Source organism: Myotis davidii, unplaced genomic scaffold (assembly GCF_000327345.1).
Source record: "Myotis davidii unplaced genomic scaffold, ASM32734v1 scaffold135, whole genome shotgun sequence".
NCBI lineage: Eukaryota > Metazoa > Chordata > Mammalia > Chiroptera > Vespertilionidae > Myotis > Myotis davidii.
In genome coordinates this window covers 5,838,896-5,845,144 of record NW_006289813.1, presented here as the reverse complement: position 1 = coordinate 5,845,144, position 6,249 = coordinate 5,838,896, and the positions used below count along the sequence as shown (strand labels likewise).

Genomic DNA, 6,249 nt, shown 5'->3' with positions numbered 1-6,249 from the left:
ACCATGTTTATGGTTTACTAGTTACCCGTTGCATGAAATCGTGCAAGACCCGGGACCCACCCCTCCCCCTGCACCATGGGACTGGCCTGCGTCCTGGAGTCCTGCCCCCGCGTGGCTGTCTCACCACGAGATGGCCCTGAATCCCTAGAGTGCTGCCCCGATGCCCCGCCTCTGGGCTGCGTGCAGCAGCTGCCGGGCCCTGCCCTTACGGCACACATGGGGGGGCTATGGGAACCCTGGCAGAAGTTTCGTCCGCAGGAACCCCGGGGAAGCTTTGTGGAGCGGCTGCCGGCCCTGCCCCCACTGCCCCATCCCCGCTGTGCGTGCCGCCATCTTGTGACGGTGTTATGGTGTGAGGGTCAATTTGCATATTACCGCTTCATTATATAGGATACTCTGCCCCTGTACTCAGTGATTTATATACACCATTATTGGACTCTATTTTGATCATCAGTTGTATTAATTAAAGGCAATCAATGTACTCTGGCTTCCTATTGAAATTTGTAGCCTACTTAAATTTTTTGATTTTGTATACAGGTTATTTGTCTGGTCTCATTTGACAGCGCATGAGGAATTAAAGATAGTAGTACCTCAAGCTCACTTGTCCTTTCTACTTTAAATTCAGTATTAAGATAATATTGTAAATTTGATATTTTTTATCACAATTTTACCAGTCCCATTAAGTGGGTTAAATGTGTTGCTAGTGAACACTGCAAAGTGGTAAGGTTACATCAGTTCTCCCTGTCAAAGGATCAGACACTTAAGTTTGGGGATTTGGTTTGTAGTTATGACTTAGTTCCCTGTTCACAAATTCCCAGGAGATGAGAATTCCTTAGCTTGGGGGCCAGTGGAGGCCCAGAGTGGCTGCTAGTTCTTCCTTTGGACTAGTGAAAGGTGAGTTGAGATACCGTTGAGGTACTGCTGGCTTTGGCTTTGGGACTCTATAAAATAGCAGTAACGGTAGCTTACCTGTTTTCAGTGTGATTCACATTGTGAAAATATATATATATTTAACACAATATTAGATGATAGGAGCTTGAAATTCTTAAAAAAGTAATTTATAAGTAAGTTGTGAAAACAGCAGTTAGGACACTATCACTATACTTAGTATCAAGATCTTCAATAAAAGACTAGTGAATTTGTTTGTCTTATGTTTGTACTGTCTGCTGTGGTAGCCACCAGCCAGATGTGATTAATGAACATTGGAAATGTGGCTAGCCTGAAAGTATTGGAAGTGTAACACATGCATCAGATAGTGTAGACTTAGTGCAATAAAAAGAATGTAAAATATACCATTAATAATTTGTTAAAATGATGATAATTGGGCTACTTTGGGTTAAATGAAATATATCAATTGAAGTAATTTCATCTGTTTCTTGTTACCTTTTTAAATGTGGCTACTAGGAAATTTAAAATTATGTATGTGGCTCACATTTTTCTATTAGTGCTGGTCTGTAGACCTTTTAGTCTCAAAAGTTCTTTTTGTTTATGTATACAGTTCTGCCATGATTTGATTACATACTTGATTTTAACTTTTTTTGCCAGCATGAATCTAAACACTCTTTAGTGATTCTTAAACCTTGGTTTCAAGACACATCTTGAATTGCCCTTTAAGTTATTTAGCACTATTTTTTCAATCTTAAATTTCTAAGATAGAAGAACCAACCATCTGCCAACTAATTATTCTCTAGGTTTGAGACCTCATTGTCTAAGTTATTTCCAATAACTTAAGAGCCTAAATCCATTTTATCTTTATAGGAAAGTTCACTGGATTTGGGAATGAGATTTAAAATTGATATTTTATTTCTAGGTAAGGTATACAATAAGTGCTGAAATTATATTTACTTTGAAAAAATTATTTCTTAGAAACCTATTGGCCTAGTAATAATGTAAGGAAACTGTCTTAAAGGTTTGATTCCCCCCTTCCCCTCCCCCCCGCCCATGACAACAGAAGGGTGTGGTTTCCTTTAGTTTCAAAATATTTGGGGGATTTTATTGTCCAATGAAAATGGCTGGGAGGGGGGGGGGGCAAACCAACATAGAATGGCCAATTCTTTGTTTTGTCAATAGTTTTCAAAATGGGTACCTGTTTTAATAGTCTCATCATTATCTGGGAATTTCTTAGAAATACATAGTCTTGGGTTAGAAAAACATATTCTTGGGTTCCACTCCAAATATACTCACTGGAAGACTGTGGAGATGGGGCCAGCATCTGAGTTTTAATAAGCCCCCCAAGTGATTCTAATACATGCGGACACACTGGCTAATATACTCATTAGGCCCACTAAGCGAGAAAGGGAAACCACTCTTACGTTTTTAAAATAGGAATTTAGCTCAGGGGATTGGTTACATGGGCAGTGGAGGAGGTAAGACAGCAAGATAAGATGTTGAGGCAACCTGGAAATTAATGGCAGCAGGAAGAGAATAATACAGTACTACTACTGGTAGGCTTATGGGAGCTCAGGAGCCAGGTTATTCTGAGGAAATTGGGAATCTCCTAGTAGGAGCTGGAACCAATGTTGGGAATTCTGCCTGAGGTGGACAGGACGGGGAGAAATACACTGGCTCCTCCCTTCTTCCCACCTACCAGTTCTCTAACAGTGCTTTCCATAGATTGAACCCAGGGAAAAGTCAGCTGACCTAGGAGCCTGAAAAATGATATCTGCAGAAAAATGATAATCTCAGAATAGAGGACAACCTTATTAAGAGAATAAATTTAGCTTTATACGACTAAACTTTTCTTTTATAATTTCACTGTGGGCCATAAAAATCTCTTTAGGGGCTGGAATCTGTGAGTTTGGGAAACTTACTTTATACATTTGAAAGACTGTTTCCTGTCTACTCCAGAACCTTTTTTTAAAAAAATTATTTTACTATTTTTGGATGTTGTTATTCCTTACCCGAGGATATTTTCTCCATTGACTTTTTTTAGAGAGAGTGGAAGGGAGGGAGGGGGATAGAGAAAGAGAGGCATTAATGTGAGAGAGATGATGTCCATTGGTTGCCTCCCCATACCTGCCCTGACCAGGGCCAGGATGGAATCTGCAACCCAGGTACGATGCCCTGGACTGGGAATTGACCTGGGATCCTTCACTTCTCGGGCTGATGCTCTTACTACTGTGCCAGTGCTAGCCAGAGCATTTTATTTTTTTCCATCACTATTTATGCCTCTTCCACCCCCCCGCCCCACCACACCCCTAATCACTACACTGTTGTCCATGGACCTTTTTTTTTTTAATTATCCTCTTTTTAGTTGAGGCTTTACCAAGCTGTTTTCTGTCGGTAGCGCCACCTTTTGGTAGACATGGGAAACTTATTTTTTCAATTTCTGTAATAACATCCCTGGAACAACCTGGATTTTTTTTTTCATATTTCACCTTTCATTGCTTAAAGCTTAGTTCTACCCTTTTGTATGTACTCTTTATCTTCAGTATTTCATTTTCCCAGTGTTCTCTCCCTTTGTCCTTTGCTGTTTCAATACTAGCGGGTAGGAGAAGGGTAATTACAATGTATAGGCTTAGAACAAGGAAAGAAACAAGTTGTAGATTTTCAAAATAAAGTTAGAAATAACATCTTGGATCTTTTAAGCCCTTGAAAGGGTACTTAAAGATCCCTCTGCAAAAAGTCATGTATTTCCTCAGTCTTTAATTTTTTTTCTAGATAACTAGTATTTAACTAGTATTTAATAATACTACATAATAGTATTGTTTTATACTTTTTATAATAAATGAAGCCTAAGAAGCTAACCACAGTTTTCCCCTTTGGAGGGGTCCGTGTTCTGAATTCCAGTTGACTGACTGTCTCAGAATCCAATTATGTGTTTAATGGTCCAAAATAAAATCTAATAACTTATGAATGCAAATGAGTCTGTAATATATATTCTTAAATTAGAAAGATCTATGCTTTCATTCACTAACTTTCTTGTATTCATATTCCAAAAATTAAAAAAAGTTGTAAATAAGTGAGGAACTGTATAGTTTTCATTTTACTTGTAAGTTTTTATAATAGGAAATGCTGCCAGTAGAAGTTTGAAAATGGAGAAGGAATTCTATTTCATGAGGTCTGGTGGAAGACGAGAGCTATTGTTTTATGTGCAAGGTGCTGTAGAGTAGTGATTCCAACGTATTTTTACTTCATAAAACACAGAAAATAACATTTATACATGCACCGGGACAGGAGATTTTTAACTGTAGAAAAGTTGCCAGTTGGGCTTGTGGGTAAAGCCCACTGACCTAGGGGTTGGCAGCCCGGAGAGCTGAGGTATCACTTATCTTTTACAGTTTAGTTCTCATTGGAAGCTCTGCTATATGGAGGGACATTCAAGGGGTAATGAATTTTAGTCCCCTGAGGAACTCAGCACTTAGCACCATGTTATAATAGTAGAAATACTAAGGAAGAATAGGAGAGGTTAGTTTTGTTTGAGGTGGAAGAGATCCAGTAAAGTCTGGAGAGGGTAGAGCAGAGAAGGTATTTTTCATTTCGAGGGATATTCTTGTGCAGAGGTATAGAGGGACCAAAGGGCAGAGAGAGTTTGGGGAATGCCAAGGATTTCTGATGTGGTTGGGAATGTAAGATTTGGTGGCACTAATAGAAAGTAGTATACTGGGAAGTACTGTTAAGAAAGTAGTCGGGGTTGACTTCAGGAAGGCCTTTGTGTGATTGAATGGGTTCATGACCTTGGGCACCACTGGTAGTGAGTGACATGATTAATCACCTCCCCTATGTTTAGAAAAAATCTCCTGGGGCAGGTTAGAATGAATTGGAACCTGCAAACAGATACATTCCTAGGGAGGGGAAGACATTGATGCTGCTTAGATAAGGAATGAAGGCTTGTACCTGGTGATTGGAGATTGAGAGGGCTCTCTGAAGTGGGAGGAACCCACAGATTTTACTTATTTGGATGACTCATCTGGATCCTGGGTGAAGAAAAGGATGATTGTCAGAATTAGAGTCTGTGTAGGGGACAAAGAGCTTGATTTTAGACATGTGGATTTTAAGGTGCCTGCGGAGTAACAGATGTTAACATTTATAAAATGCCTTTCAGGGGCCAGGTACTGATCTAAACACTTTACTTTTGAGAAACTTATTTTATTCTCACAATCATAAGTAGTAGATGTTATCAGTTAGTGCCCAATCAGTAAACTGAAAAGCACCAGATATTTTAAACACAGAAGGATTTAATACAGGGAATTGATTGCAGCAGCATTGGAAGGGATGGAGGAACAAAAAGAAAAAAGTGTGTGTTGGACCAAAAAGGGGAGAGAGAGAGAGAGAGAGAGTTTTGAAGGAGCAAGGAGGAGAAGGGGATGTTATTCAGATATCAGACAGCTGCTGTATAATCTGTATGCTCTACAGATTTGCTGAAGATCTTCATTGGTTCTGCTGCTTTGGAACCACCACAGATGCTGCTGGAGCCTGCGGTTGCCTGCTGCTGCTTATGGAGGTACCACCAGAAACAGGAAATAAAAAAAGACAGAATTACCCTTCTTTCACCTTGCAATCTCCTGCCATAGTTTCCCATGGGCAGTATCCAACTTAGAAGCTAGGGAGTTTGAAAAATGTAGTTAATAGTTTTCCAACCACTTGTCATTCAATGAAAGAGATCAGAACCAACAAAAATTAATAGGCACAGTGGGTTTTGTGTTTATCCTTACTTTACAGATGTTGAAACTGAGGCACAGAGAGGTCACACAGCTACAGCTTGGCGGAGTTGAGATGTGAATCTAGGTAGTCTGGTTTCAGAGTCTGTGCTCTTAGCTTCTACACTTTGATCTTGCTTTCACACATGGTTATTGTTTGAAATGTTCCTTATTGCTGAGTACTTCAAATGAGCAGCTGTTTGCATTGATTTTGCTTATTCTGTGCTTATTTTTCTTTTGATATTGCTTATTGGCTTCAGCTTTTCACCTCTACCCCTGGAATCTCTCTCTTCCTGGCCACCACTGATTTTGTAGCCAGTACAACAGGATATTTCAGTTTCTATTTCTTCTTGATCTATTTCTAGCTTTTGGTGCTGATACTCATTTATATGGAATTCCAATCTCTACCTCTGGGTGCTGACTTGCTTTGTTCTTACCTCATTGAGCCTCCTTCACTCTCTTCCTATCGCCATCTCTCTGTTTGAGTTTGGAGTTCAGTCTCTTATCTAAGAAGCTATTTAATGTTAATTTCATGTTTAAATCAGGATAAATAAAAACATCAAGTACACAGTTCATGTGGCCTTTTTTCTTTATGTTTTGTCTAGTCACA

General features: G+C 39.5%; 1 long non-coding RNA gene across 1 annotated transcript in view; it reads left to right on the top strand.

The window, feature by feature from the left end:
* Positions 1 to 711: 711 nt before the first annotated feature.
* The window catches only part of LOC107182877, a 15,792-nt gene continuing 10,254 nt past the window's right edge, over positions 712 to 6,249 (top strand). The window contains exons 1-2 of the long non-coding RNA XR_001513637.1: positions 712 to 894; positions 5,356 to 5,443. This is a non-coding gene — a long non-coding RNA (uncharacterized LOC107182877). The remainder of the gene's footprint in view (positions 895 to 5,355; positions 5,444 to 6,249) is intronic.